The sequence below is a fragment of the Eumetopias jubatus genome, unplaced genomic scaffold, assembly GCF_037043125.1.
Source record: "Eumetopias jubatus isolate StellerSeaLion01/CBP00866 unplaced genomic scaffold, mEumJub1_p1.0 scaffold_14, whole genome shotgun sequence".
NCBI classification, from domain to species: Eukaryota; Metazoa; Chordata; class Mammalia; order Carnivora; family Otariidae; genus Eumetopias; species Eumetopias jubatus.
In genome coordinates, this window is record NW_028274820.1 from 65,786,585 (window position 1) to 65,802,354 (window position 15,770).

Sequence of the window (15,770 nt, forward strand, 5' to 3'; positions counted from 1 at the left end):
TGTCTTTTCATTTTGAAGATGGTTTCCTTTGTTGTGCAGAAGCTTTTTGGCTTGATGTAGTCCCATTTGTTTATTTTTGCTTCTGTTTTTCTTGCCTTTGGAGTCAGATTCACGAAGATGTCAGTAAGACTGATGTCAAGGAGCATATTGCCTATGTTTTCTTCTAGGAATTTTGTGGTTTTAGGTCTTATAGTCAAGTCTTTAAATCGATTTGAATTAATTTTTGTGTAGAGTGAAATGTAGTGGTCTAGTTTCATTCTTTTGCATGTGGCTGTTCAGTTTTCCTATAATCATTTATTGAAGAGACTGTCCTTTCTCCATTGTATCTTCTTGGCTCCTTTGTCATACATTAATTGTCCATATATGTGTGGGTTTATTTCTGGGCTCTCAGTTCTGTTCCATTGATCTGTATTCTGTTTTTGTACCAAAAATATGATTACTAGAGCTTTATAGTATGGTTTGAAATCAGGGAGTATGATACCTCCAGTTTTGTTTTTGTTTCTCAGGATTACTTTGGTTATTTGAGGTCTTTTGTGATTCCATACAAACTTTAGTATTATTTGTTCTAGTTCTGTGAAAAATGATATTGGTATTTTGATAGGGATTGTATTGAATCTGTAGATTGCTTTGGGTAATATGGACATTGTAACAATCTTAATTCTTCTAATGTATGAGCATGAAATATCTTTTTTTAAAACTTTTTTATTTTTATTTTTTTAAAGATTTTATTTATTTATTTGAGAGAGAGAGAATGAGAGATAGAGAGCACGAGAGGGAAGAGGGTCAGAGGGAGAAGCAGACTCCCTGCTGAGCAGGGAGCCCGATGCGGGACTCAATCCTGGGACTCCAGGTCATGACCTGAGCCGAAGGCAGTCACTTAACCAACTGAGCCACCCAGGTGCCCGAGCATGAAATATCTTTCCATTTTATTTGTGTCTTCAGTTTCTTTCATCAATGTCTTATAGTTCAGTGTGCAGGTCTTTCACTTCCTTGGTTACAGTTATTTCTGGATATTTTATTCTTTTTGAAGCAATTATATGTGAAAATTAAAAAAAAATTTCTTTCTGTTGTTTTGTTGTTAGTGTATAGAAATGCCACGGATTTCTGTATATTGATCTTATACTCTTCAATTTTACTACATTCATTTATTAGTTCTAATTGTTTTTTTGGTTGTTTCTTTAGGGTTTTAAATATATATATATATATATATATATATATATATATTATATCATCTGCAAATAACGACAGTTTTTCTTCTCCCTTTCTGATTTGGATGGCTCTTATTTCTTTTTCTGGCCTAATTGTTTTGGGTAGGTACTTCCAGTACTATGCGGTGAGGGGGGCATTCTTATCTGGTTCCTGATCTTAGAAGAAAAACTTTTAGATTTTCATGGTTGAGTGTGATGTTAGCTGTAGGATTGTTATGTATGTCTTAATGTTGAGATATATTTCCTCTGTATGCACTTTGTTGAGAGTTTTTATCATAAATCGCTGTTGAATTTTATCAAACGCTTTTTCTACATCTGTTGAGATTGTATTATTTTTATCCTTAATTTTGTTAATGTGGTGTATCCCATTGATTGATTTGTGGTTGTTGAACCATCCTTGAATCCCTGGAATAAATCCTACTTGACTGTGGTATGTGACCCTTTTAATGTATTGTTGCATTTGATTTGCTGGTATTTTGTTGAGGATTTTTGCATCTATGTTTATCAAGGATATTGGCCTGTAATTTTCTTTTTGTGGTGTCCTTATCTGGTTTTGGTATCAGGGTAATGCTAGCCATAACATGTGTTTGGAAGCTTTTCCTCCTCTTCAATTTTTTTGGAAAAGTTTGAGACTAGGTATTAAATTTTTGAATGTTTGGTAGAATTTACTAGTGAAGCTATTTGGTCCTGAATTTTTGTTTGTTGGGAGGTTTTCAATTATTGTTTCAATTTCCTTATTAGTAATTCATCTGTTCAGATTTTCTATTTCTTCCTGATTCAGTGTTAGAAGATTGTATGTTTCTAGGAATTTATCTATTTCTTCCAGGATGTCTAGGAGTTTGTTTGGCATATAATTGATCATAGTAGTATCTTATTACCCTTTGTATTTCTCTGAGATCAATTGTTACATCTCCGCTTTCATTTATGATTTTATTTCTTTGAGTCCCTTTCTTTTTGTCTTGGCTAGTTTAGCTAAAGGTTTGTCAATTTTGTTTGTCTTTTCAAAGAACTTAATTTCATTCATCATTTTTGTTGTGTTTTTAGTCTTGACTTCATTTATTTCCACTGTGATCTTTATTACTTCCTTCTACTAATTTTGGGCTTTGTTTGTCCTTATTTTTTTTAGTTCCTTTAGGTGTAAAGTTAAATTGTTTATTTGAGATTTTTCTTGTTTCTTGAGGTAGGTCTGTATTGCTATGAACTTCCCTCTTAGAACCATGTTTGCAGCATTCCGTAGATTTTGATATGTTGCATTTCTGTTTTCATTTGTCTCTAGTTATTTTTGGATTTTTCCTTTGATTGCTCTGATTGCTCTGATTGGTTGTTTAGTAGCATGTTGTTTAGTTTTCATGCTTTTGCATTTCCCATTTTTTGTAATTGGAATTTATAATTAATTGTAATTTGATTTCTAGTTCCATATCATTGTGGTTGGAAAAGATGCTTGATATTATTTCAGTTTTCTTGAGTTTATTGGGACTTTTGTGGCCCAGCATGTGATCTATCCTGGAGAATGTGCCATGTGCACTTGAGAAGAATGTGTATTCTGCTAGTTTGGGATGGTATGTTCTGCATATATCTATTAAGTCCATCTGGTCTAATGTGTTGTTTAAGGCTGATGTTTCCTTATAGATTTTTTTGTCAGAATAATCTATCCATTGATGAAAATGCGATATTAAAGTCCTTTGCTATTATTGTATTACTTTCAATTTCTCCCTTTAGCTCTGTTAATATTTGCTTTATGTATTTTGGTGCTCCTATCTTGGGTGCATATATAATAAATTAATAAATCACTTAAAATAAATAAACATAACATTAACATAAAAATGTTATATCTTTTTTCTGGATTGACACTTTTATCATTATGTAATGCTCTTCTTTGCCTTTTATTGTAGTCTTTGTGTTAAAGTCTATTTTGGGGGCACCTGGGTGGTTCAGTCGGTTAAGCATCTGATTCTTGATTTTGGCTCAGGTCACGATCTCAGGGTTGTGGGATCAAGCCCCATGTGGGGTTCTGCACTCAGTGCAGAGTCTGCTTGTCCTTCTCCCTCTGCTTCTCCCCTGACTCACCTGTATGTGCTCTCTCTCTCTCTCTCAAATAAATAAATAAAATATATTTTTTTTAAGATTCTATTTATTTATTTGACAGAGAGGGACACAGCGAGAGAGGGAACACAAGCAGGGGGAGTGGGAGAGGGAGAAGCAGGCCTCCCACTGAGCAGGGAGCCCAATGCAGGGCTCGATCCCAGGACCCCGAGATCATGACCTGAGCCGAAGGCAGACGCTTAAGGACTGAGCCACCCAGGCGCCCCTAAATAAATAAAATCTTAAAAAAAAATAAAGTCTATTTGTCTGATATGAGTATAGCTATTCCAGCTTTCTTTTCATTTCCATTTGCATGGGATATTTTTTCTATTCCTGCTCTTTCAGTCTGTGTGAGTCCTTAATTCTGAAGTTGAATTTCTTGTAGGCAGATAGCTGTCTGAAGTGTTTCATCAAAAGAGAAGTATTAGTAATGTCATTATCAAATTGGTTCTATTGTATAAGCAGGATTAACAAAGCCATGAAATCTATTAGAAAGTATTTTATGAACTAGTTAGCCTTAGAGAAGTGGGCTTTGATAATTGTTGAAAACAGCTTTCACATAGAAACAAGTTTTTTCATTCCACATGTTTAAAATCATATAGCTAAAAGTTATCTTGGCTTTGTTTTTTTGGACAATAGATATGTATGTGAGATGTAATAAATATATTTATTATATATCTCTCTCACTATTTTTTGAGACAGAGAGCTATTAAATAATTACACATTATACACTGGATAAAATGTAGATTGAATTAATGAAAATTAAACTGTAGCTTTAATAAAATAATTTTTCTTTAAAGAGAATGCTGTACATAAAATAACTCAAAGGAAGCCAACCAAGTATGACTTAGTAGAGCCCCGCAGTTAGTGCAGGAAGAATTACCCATGATTAACACACCAGTTGATTTCAAATGGTATATAAATTATTACATTTAATCATCCTCCCAGAGACTCTCTGAGGAAACTTTGTTTACGGATGGTTTGGAGGCTAGGTCCAGCTTCCTTCCTTCCTGGATGAGCACAGTAGAATTTAAGTTTATGAGGTTCTCCTCTGTATCCATGTCAGTGAAGATGTTTGCATTTCTCTAGAAAGTATTTCCTTATTGAAGCAGACACAGAATTCAAAGGAACCCTTAAAATTTTCTAGCTAACCATTTCAATTTGCATGAACACAGATAGGTTACATCTGCTAATCACAGTGCTGTCAGGTGGGATCACTGCTTATCAGTTTAATAAAAACATGACCAGTCTTGTGCATAAACAGCCCAAATCTTGAATTATCCGACTTTATGAAGGTGAATGAAGTGAACGAAGAATGAAGGTGATGATTATTGAGATAGTTGAGAGAAAAGTCACATTTCATTATTAGTCTATCCACTATGAGCTAGCCTTTTTTTTCATATCTAGAATAATGGTAGCTTGTCAGAAAAAAAAGAAAGAAAGAAAAAAGTAGGATTGGGCATGACAAAAATCAAAGCAAGTTTTTAACCAGCCGTCTTAACTATTGTATTTGTAAAACATGGGAATGAGCCTGACTTCTGTCTCTAAGAGAGCAGTTGGCAAGGGAGAAAATCATCCAGCTGTTAGGGTACCAGGGAGACCATTGACTGTGCACCTGCATCCAGCAGGTCAGTGCGGGAAGAGCCCAGGCATGTGGTTCTTGGTCCAATCTACATGATATCATCAGATGGCTATTTCTCAATTTCCTTTGGTGTTCTTTCCATCTGTTTACTCTCTCTTGCTCTCCAGCAGTTCTTCCATCAGTGCTATAAAACACATTCTATTGGCAAGGTTTATTTATTCAGATTGAGTTAAGAGATGGGATGACTTCCAGATTTTTTAAGCAATGCCCCGATTTTCCTAACACATCAGGTAGACTTATTCTGATGTCCTTTAGCTATTGCCTAAAGATCTCCTATTTTGAAATTCCTTTGGCATTATATCCAAGATCCAGAACAAACCTTTGGGCTCATTTTTTCCTACTCTGTCAATTACGAAAGCTCTTCTGACATACGGGTTTCTAGAGCAGACCAATGAAGGCTGAAGTTCAAACGAAGGCTAGTGTTTTCTAAAACAGAAAAGTGACTGATTTCTATCTTATTCAAACAAAATCACACACACCCATACACACCCCATTAGTTGCTACAGAGTTTTCAACCTCAGTATTATATGGTTTGACTAGAAAATTCTTTGTTGTGGGTTGCATCCTGCACATTGTATGATGTTTGGCAGCATCTCTGATCTCTATCAGCTACAGGCCAGTAGCACTTCTCTCCCAGAGATTATGGCAATCAACAGTGTCTCCAGACATTGCCAAATGTCTCCTGGGGTGATTTACACCCTTCTCCCCAGGACAAATGGTTGAGAACCATTGGTACTCCTAACAGAGATAACAGCATGGGTGAATGCAGAAATAAACACCTGTGGTGCTAGTAGCAGTAACTTACTCTCAACACACAGTGAGTAGATGAAATAGGAGCCTAGAGCTGGGGTAAAAAATGGCAGACCAGAAGTCTTTGGATGTAATTGAGTGTGTTCAGATTTTCATTGCTTAGCCCTACAAAAAATGATAAAGGCATAATTAATCTTGATTGGTTAAAATTCACCATCTTTGCTTTAGTTGCTAGGAAGCTAGAAATAAATTTGTAGCCCACCTCTAATGGCAGGTAGTTTTTGGGTAATAAGCTTATTCCCGACTTCACCTTATATGTCTACCTTTATGTGTTTTGAATCATTTAGTATGTATGCCTGTAAGCTACTCCCAATCCTTTTTGGAAGGAGGCAAGAATAAATACTTAGATACATATATAGTTTCATACACTGATGAAAAGGATTGATTATACAGCTTCAGATACTCTAAAACTTACTTTTATTACCTGTTGTTGTTAAATGAATGTCACATTATTTCCAGCAGAGGTGACACTGGATTGTCTGTTTCTGAAATCCCACAGAATTTCTGCCTTGTCAACTGGGTTAGTCCATCTTGGTAGTGTTTGGGGCTCTTGCAGACCTCTGAAAAGAACAGCAAAGAGGAAGCTTGAAATAAATGTGTAGAACATTTCTATAGGCCTCCCTTTGTAATAGTCAGTGATAGTGGTAATTTACAATTCAGTAGGTAAAAAGCAACAGTTGAGGCTCAAACTTGTACTCCCCATAGTAGCACCATCTTCCTGGGGTTGATCTGAAAGGGCAATTATGATTCCATCAAAATCGACAAAAATAAAAAGTCATGTTAAAATCAGACCTGAAGGAAGAATGAAAAGCATTGTTGTCTTTTAATAACATGGACGTTCTCTCTTTCTCCTTGTCCAAATGAAAAGAATTAAATTTGGTTTGGGTGATTTATTTAAAATAAAATATTTGAAGTAAGCTAAACAAACTTTATAAAGCTTTCATGCAAATGCTGTTTCTTGCCAAAGTAAGAGCTGTAGCCTAGAGCGGCTCCCACTCTGCCTGGGCTGGGCGTCACAGGACTATGCGTTGGGTGCCAAAAAGGCCACTGTCTGTTGTGCATATAGCACTTGGTTTAAGTAAAATGTTTTCTTACTGTGAGTTGACAAGCAGTAGGTGAAATCTCGACCAAGCCTCCCAGCAAAGAGACCTGAATCAGATAAATTCTTTGCTGGCAGAATGTCTGTTTTCAGCCATGGAAATAATACTTAGTGGCAAAGTTTTCACTGATAAGAGAGGTGTGTGAGTGTGTGTGTGTGTGTGTGTGTGTGTGTGTGTGTGTGTGTGTGTGTGTAGAGGGAGAGAGGGAAGGAGGGAGGGAGGGAGACACAGAGACAGAGAGACGTTGACCATGAGAGAGAATTTGATCTCTTCACCATGTACAGGACCAGAGGCAGCGAAAGGCAGCCCAGATATGGATGCCCAAACCCAGACCCCATAAATTCATTAAGCTGTGCCTGTAGCTACATTAGCCCCAGTCATCAGAGTCCCAACTCAAAACAAAAGGTCACAGTTACTTAACACAGAAGCGGGTAGGGTATACTGAGCACAGATGTGCATTTAATTGAAATAACCTCAGCTACACATCCCACAAGTAATAGGAAATATCAGATTTCAGCAACTCAGGGTGCAAGGAGGCTCACAGTTGCCAGTTGACTTTTTAAACTGCCCCTCCCCCCCAGGTTAGTTTCCAACTGTGCACCACGTTGGTGCCCGAGAGGACCCCTTCCTGCTGCATGCACCCATCAAGGGTGCTGTGGAATTGCCCTGGCTGGTCTGGGCACATCTTACTTAGCTCCCCAGGCATGCCTACCAGTATCTCCAATTAAAGAGTTGTGGTAGGAGGGGGAATGCAACAACAATTTAACTAAACTCTCACCTCGGGGCCCATTTTATGAGAAATCTCCACTGACAAGAGGTTCTGCAAATTAGTAATTCTGTGTTTAAGCAAGGTTTCTGGCCCCGAGACTGTAAGCAACTCCAGGTCCCTTAACACCACGGGTCTGTCCTTAACTCAGGAAAGCAAGGAAATTTGAAACCACAGCTCAAGATGCTTGTAGAATAAGAATTTGTGGTGTTGACATTAGCCCTGCCAAGGAGGTCTTAAGCTAAGTGACCACTGAAATTTCTGCTTGAGCATCTGTAGGTGGGTTTGTCACTGCTCTGAGGCCCAACCAGCAGACAGAGGTGGCAAATAAAACCCAACGGTGTCATACATGGTGGCTAGGAAATTCCACCCCAGCAGCAGCAGCATTGGAAGGGGCGTGAGGACACCAGTTTGTTTTCTGTTTCATATGCTGTTCTATTCTAAGGGGTACTATTACTTTAAATTTTCTGTCCGTGGGTTGATGCAAAGCTGAAAGAGGAGACTGAGGTTATTAGGGGTCATCTTTTATCCACCACCTATTGTGGTTCCTACAGGGTGTTAGTACTCCTTAAGTTCTGACTCTTTAGTTAACAATCCTCCTTCTCCTCCTCCTCCTCATCATCATCCTCATCGTCAAATAATAATGGCAAGAAATGCAACAGCAGTCGTAGCAGCAGCAGCTAATTATTTATTTAGCTTCTGCTGTGTCTAAGCGTTGTCGTGGGCTATCTCTTTTGATCCTATTTATTTGATCCTCACGGCCATCTTAGAGTCAAATAATGTTATGAGTTCCATTTTACAGCTGAGGAACTGAGGCTTAGTGGTTAAGAAGAACGCCCAAGTTAAGTGTGGAGCCTGAGTTCCTGCAATGAAATCAGGCCCCAGGGCCTGGCCAGAAGATCTACCATTGACTTCTTTGTCATTTGGTACAGTTTAACAACCAGTTGCAGTTAGGAAGGGAAAAGAAGGTCGGGAGGGCTTTATGATGGTAGGGATTAGAGATTGGAGAAGGATGTTAGGAGGAGTTTCCAATTTCAGAGCTTTTCCCTCCACCCCACCCTGGAAGAAATGCCTGCTCAAGTGCCCAGGCTTTCTTCTACCGGTGACACCTCCACCTCTGCTCAGGTGCAGAGCAGTGGTACTTGGTATGCTCTGTGCTCACTGACAAATCAAACGGCTTGGTTTTCCATGTCCACTCATTTTTCTAGGTCTTTCTCCCCCCTTCTTGCACCTTAGGTATTTTCAGTGCTAAGGCGAAGACCTCTCCAAATTTTCTTACTCACAATATTAAAATATATATAGTTTTAAACTTGAAATAACTGTAGAATTTCCACCAGGAGTAAGGAAGAAGGGCAGAGTTGCTCTGTCACTCAAACTTATCACCATTTCAGCATCATGGGATTGTATAAATGAATGAACCTTAATTTTGAGGTCAGCCCTTTCACTTCTCAGGTAAGGAAACTTCGGCTCCTGGTAGTATTAACTGGAAGAGCTGGTTGAGAACCTGCTCTCTCTCTCTCTCTCTTTTAACCTTCTAGTCCAATATTTGTTCTCACACATCATATGGCCTCCCTGGATGGCCTTTATGCTTGGGAAAGTATTCTTAATATAAATGCACCATTATTAAATCATTCAATTAAAAGTTTCTTTCTTGCCTAATTTTGAAAGACTGTGTTTTGAACAGAAAAAGATATATAAATTGATTACTAGCCATCTGGTACTTTTAGTCAAGGCTGCCATCTTGAATTTCAAGAAAGAGGCATATACCTAGTTGTTACTGAAAAAACTGGTGACCAAAACCCCTTAGCAATGGTACATCTAAAATATAGTAAAGTGACCAGACAATGCAGACTCTGAAACAAATATTACACTTTATAGATAATACTGTATAATAAATTACAGATTACTGTATGCAAAACTGAGGCAGATTTATTCCTCTCTGGAGGTCATGTCTACTATGAGCAAAATAAGAATAACAAAAATTTTTACTTCTGTTGCCACTAAAATTGCTCCTATTGCCAGCAAACATTTATTGAATGTAAGTGCGTGTCAGTCCGTGTTGTGATAAACATTCTCCATGTATCCTAACATTTAATTCTCACAATGATCCATGAAGTAGAATCTCCATTTTACAAATGAGCGATCTGAGGGTCTGAGAAATTAAATAGGGTGTGGGCAGCTGATACCCGGCTTCATGAGACTCCTAAGCCAACACTTTTAAGAACTATTATTCTCCATTGACTACATTTTTATTTGTTTCAGAGGCTTGCCTCCAAACATATATGAAGTTTGCCAGTTTCTTTTCTCCCTGCATGACTAGAGAGCCATTATATTTGCTCACCTTTTAAAAACTTACCTACATTTATGAGATCACTTAACCTCCCATCCCTTGGGTTACAATACTTGAAGGTTTAGCCTTCCCTGGGAGTTTGGAGAAGTGACTCATTAGCTGCGCTATGTAGTTCCCTTTGATGTGAAGTTTTAATTTATGAACACTATCATTCTTTCTTCTTATCACAGTTCCTTCTTGGTTAGTACTCCGCCTCTGCCCCCAACCACCGTTCCATTCTTCTGCTCTGCCCTTCCACGCCTGTCCTTAGAACACGTATCTCTTCTCCTTTTTTCACCTTTTTATCCTGTGAGCTCATGGCTCTGCCTCCACAGCACCCCTTCCGTAGCTCCTCTCTCTTTCTGGTTTCTGATTTCTGATTTCTGAGGGCCTTAATATGACTTCTTGACAAGATGCTGATATGGCAAATCTCAGCTTCTAATTTTTGGGGACACCACATTCTTTCAAAGTACTGCATTTGAATTTTAGTTAACAGTTGCTACCTTTGATTCTCAGCGTTGGGAGTTGGATGGAGAAATGACTGGCTGTTTCCAGCCTCTATCTGTTGACTGAATTCTGGCACCCCCTTACCCCAGCTGCACAGGTTTGGGGCCTTATGTTATTTCTCATGCTCTTGGCATTTCTCTCCCATGTTGCTGATCAGTCATCAAGTCTGCTTGCTTGATTGTCTCTTTGTATTGTTTTTCTAATAAATAAGTTCCTTCCCATTTCCATGGCAGCCATCCTTCATCCTCTTGCCTGCAACTGACCTCGGTCTTTTCTCCTTCAGCCCTTCCTGCATGCCACTGGCCTTCGCAAGAACTTGCAAGGGCCGCCTTCACTGTCTCTTGCAGTTTCTCAAAGTTTGTTTTATAAAACGCTAGTGCTGAGGAAGAGTAGTGAATAATATTTTCAAAACATGGCTCCGTGATTCAATACATGAGGGAAATGCTGGGTCAAATAAACTCAAATATGTTTCTTTGCTGCAGAATTTGCAGAGCCCTTTATATGCCAATGTGCAGGGTAAACTTTAAGGAGGGTGATGGAGTATGGAGTACCTCCCAAACTAATTTGAGCTGCAGAGATTTTTTTTATTTCTACTTATTTTGGCAGAGCAACAGGCAGGATTGATGTTTCATAGGAAACACATTAAGGAATGCTGGTTCTTTGGAATACATTTAAACTTCTCAGGCTGGCAATAAATCTCAGGCCAATTTACTTAGGCAGTTTGGGTGTCTTACATCTCCCGAAGTAACTCCCCACTCTGGTCCGATCTGTCTCTGCTCTTCTTGTGCAAGCTGCCACATGACTTGATTAACATTCTTCTTTTGGCCTAGAAGGCTTACTCGATGCTAGCCCCAAATCTACATTTTATATATCTTTTATAGATGGACTCAACTCACGTTGTCTTTTCCACAAATCTATTTTAGGTGTATGTTACAGTCTTATTCAGCCCTATTTTAGCCAGCAGTGGATGTCTATTGTATATGTCTGGATTCATATAACAATTATAAAACTAATAATAACTAGCATCTGTTACATTCTCGGTGTCTGTAATAATTTCAGCACTTTTGCAATGCTGTCTTTATCTTTATAACCAACCTGAAATGTAGTTGTTCTTAGACCCATGTTACAGGCGAATAGACGGAGGGGATGTAGGTAGTCTGTGCGTGATTTTGTAGTCATTAAGTGGCAAGACTAGGATTCAAACCCAGAACTGTCTTCAAAGCAACATACTTAATGTTTGCAAAGCTCTAAAGTGGCTTTAAAGCTGGAAGCTAGATTAACTTAAAGATGTGAAGCCCACCTCTTCAGCTCAGGTGCACAGCTCTCTTAAGTGATAAATGAGAATTTCTAGTTTGTAGACAGCAGACATGTTAAGGTCAGAGTTTGGATGGCAAGAGTGGCACAAATGCATCTTCTATAACAAGTTTGATGAGTCTCCGGTATTCTGGAAGGTACTGTAGAGGAAATGGGTAAAAAGCTGGTATAGACCCTGAATTTAGGAACTTACAATGAAGTTGGGGAGATGAACTATAAACATACCAAATAAGAGAACCATATAATATAGTTTATAATTAACTTCTAGATAGTGTTCTTAAATGGAAGGTGATGGATTCCTTGATCAGTCTTGGGACAGAGTGGTCATGAACCTCTACATCTGAGTGGATGCACTTGTGTGCATTTGGGAGGAAGAGTGTCTTCACATTTCTCCAGATTCTCAAAGAGCTCTGTGGTCCCATCTAGTTAACAGCAACTGTGTAGGATGCTGTGGTACAGGGTATCGGTGGAAGCATCGAGTGATGCTGAGGAAGGCACTGGCCTCAGAGCTGCAAAGCCTGGGTTGGACTCTGTCTTCACTGCTTTTGGCTGCGTGACCATGGGCACCATGGCCACCTCTCTGAATTCATTGCTAAGAAATTAGGGTAATGAAATACGGTGTGCAGGGAAGTAGTGAGGATTAAAGGAGATAGTGAAAATATGGAAAGCATCTGGCATGGTGCCTGGCATAAAGTAGTTACTTTAAACGACTCTTCTTGGCTATTGCTAAGTTTATTAGTTTCCTATTGCTGCTGTAGCAAATTACTACAAACTTAGTGGCTTAAAACAACACATGTTGTTCTAAAGGTCAGAAGTCTGAAATGGTTCTGAATGGGCCAAATTTAAGGTATCAGCAGGGCTGCGGTTCTTCTGGAGGCTCTGGGGGAGAATCTGTGTTCGTTTTTTTGTTTTGTTTTGTTTAGTTTTCCACCTTTTTCATCACCTAGGGGCCACCCTCATTTTTTTGGCTTGAAGTCCCGTTCTATCTTCAAGCCAGCAATGGCAAGTTCAGTCCACCTCGTGCTGTGTCACTGTGACACTCATTTTCCTGCCTTTCTCTTTCACTTACGAGGACCCCTGTGATGACGTTCATCCTGCCTGGATTATCCAGGATAATCTCCCCATCTCCAGGTCAGCTGATTAGCAACCTTAATTCCATCTGCAGCCTTAATTCCTTTTTCTGAGAGCATTAATTAATTATCCAATTAGTTAACTGATTAAATAAAATCCTGTTGATAACCTGCTGTATGCTAGTCATTAGCTATTTTAGTGAGTTCAGTGTGGGCAGTTTTTTTTCCTACTAAAATGTATTCTTTAATTAATTAACCCATTCATTCAAGAAATATTTACGGATACCTCGTATGTATTATAGCAGGCATCGTTGTGAGTAATGCCAAGATGAATCCATGTAATATATAGGTATATACCTGCAATTTACAAGGCAGGGTGCCAGGCTCTGGGAGCAAAGTTTACATATAAGGAGTTTAAAGCCTGGTTTAGGAGTTAAGGATACATTTTAACTGTAAGTTAGGGAAGAAATTGATTTATCATAAGCCTGCGATGGGTTTGGTGATGATATTTTTAACCCTCAAACTGAAAAACATCATGTGTCTATCTATAGGGTAGAGCATTTGAAATAAAGACTGTCCCAGATAATCTGAGCTATGTGGTCAGTTTTGCCTTTGGGATTTTGAGGAAAGAGAAATGTCTATGGCTGAGGTGTTGGGGAAGGTGCTGTGGGGAGTTGGCATTTGAACGAGGTAGTGAAGGTTCCATGCACTGGGAACTGTGAAGTGTGGGACAGGTGCATGCCCCCCCCCACCCCAGGAACAAAGGTAAGAGGTAGGGTAGCACTGGGCTCAGTTGGGGAGGCCCTAGGAAGTCAGCCATGACTTTGGGGTTAGATTTATTTTAGATTAGATCTTGAAGGTAGGGGCTGCTTTCTTTGCTCTTCCGTTTGGAGTTGGTGAGTATATGGAAAATATGTGAGAAGAAATTTACATTCTTAATGGTATCCCTACTCAACTTTTTAAAAAGATATATGTTAATTTCAGATGCCTACTCAACTTTTTTTAAAAACGAGTTTTTCGTATGTAGATTTGTAAGTCTCTCTGGTGAATTATAGATTGGTGGGAAGAGACCCACTACCCCCTTCCTGTCCCCCCCCACCCCACCCATTCAGACAGTAAAGTTAGATTAAGTTTTTACTTCAGAAGACAAAGATGCAAGATCTTCTAGGAATCCAGGTGCCACTTTGTGGAACATCTCTTGGCCCTCAGGTCCTGTGGGGCGATAGCAGTCAGGGACACCTTTGTGTGAGGCCAGAGACTCGTGCGGGGAGCAGTTCAGTCCCTGCTGGGGCACTCACAGCCTTTCTATGTCAGAGGCTTACATCATGTGCTGGAGCAGCATAAGGGCTTGTGTTAAGGGCAGTGTGTCTAATCCCAGCCTTTCCTGGTTCTTGACTCAAACTTGGCACATCATCACACACCTTACCCACCTGGGGTTCCCTGCATGACCTGGTGACTCCAAGTCCCATAGGACCTGTTTTCCTGCAATTTGTGTTGAGAAAAGTTTAAAGCTGTGTTTTTTATCTGAGATTTTCTCGTGGTTAGAACATTTCTGGACACATGCTGATCTGTGTGGTGCTGTGGTACCGTGAGTAGGAGAGACCGTCTTCTGCAGAATTAAAAGACTGAGAATGAAAGTCATTTTGTATGTTTTCAAAGTGACTTTAATGACGGGGGATATCTTATGACATGTTAAGTGAAGAGGAAATAAAATTTCATGTATAGGATAATCTTAACTATGTTAAAACACACACAAGCACATACATGCACATGCACACACACGCACATGCACACGCACACACCCAGCTCCCAAACTGTAAACAGTGGTTATTTCTTGGTCACAGAACCATGAATGATACTTGTTTTTTTCTGTTTTTGTTTGGTTGTGTTTTGGGGGTGAGGGTTTGGAGTCTATTCGATTTCTGTTATTTTCTTTATAACATGGAGTTGTATAATTTCCCCTTAATTTTCTTTGACGGATGTTTTGGGAATAATCACTGCTCTCAGAAGGAAGGCATTTCATTAGAATAAATATACTTGTGGCAGAAATACATGTACCTGATGAGGTTAGGAGAAAAATGTTGGAATTATGTTTTTAGAAGCATCCTGACTCTCTTAATCCTCATAGCAATCTTATTAAAGTAGGTAACATCAAAGCACTGTGTTTTAATCCAGTCTTTTTCATTTTTAAGACAAATATTCATATTCTAAAAGTATACCTAGTCACTGTAAATAATGACATGTAATGTAAATAATAATGTAAATACATATAAACAAGAAAGAGGAAAATACATGTCACACATAATTCCATTACTTAAGAGAAAAAAAGTACTACTCTTAATATTTGGGTTTATATACTTCTAGTGTTTTTTTTATGCTTAGACGTGTCCATATAAGGAAAACAAACCAAAACAAAAATGGCATTTGATGGTTTGATTTAAAGGACTATGAAAAAATGTACCACTACTTGTAAATTGGAATTTTTCTCTCTATCCCCTGACACATACTCAAACAAACTTAGTTATAGAATGGTCTGTTTGTCTAGTTCGGACTATCATTCCAAGCTTTCCAGAAGAGTGTGACCGGACATCTGGACATTTTGGACTGCAGCTCATTTCACTGGGTCTGCTGGAAAAAAAAATACACACACACACGCACACACATGCACACACAAATATGTGAGCTTACAACATTCATTTGTGTCCCTTAAGTGTTTCTCTAGCTCTTTTCCTCTCCAGCTAGGCAGATTTTGTGTGACCCTGAGATTCTCACTTCAAGCCATTTCACTTCAAGCCATTCTCCAGTGCATGTGTTCACTGCTCCTGCAGGATCTGGCACAGGGACCTAGAGGTGCCAGGAAAAAGGGCCAAGGTTTCAAAATTATTTTAACTCATGATACAAATGTCCCCAAATGTAACACATAATTCTCAAGCATCTTCCTA

At 38.9% G+C, this 15,770-nt stretch overlaps 1 protein-coding gene across 2 annotated transcripts in view; it reads left to right on the plus strand.

Moving 5' to 3' along the window:
- BMPER (BMP binding endothelial regulator) overlaps window positions 1-15,770 on the plus strand; it is a 238,766-nt gene that overhangs the window by 142,432 nt on the left and 80,564 nt on the right. The gene's annotated exons all lie outside the window — the stretch shown is intronic.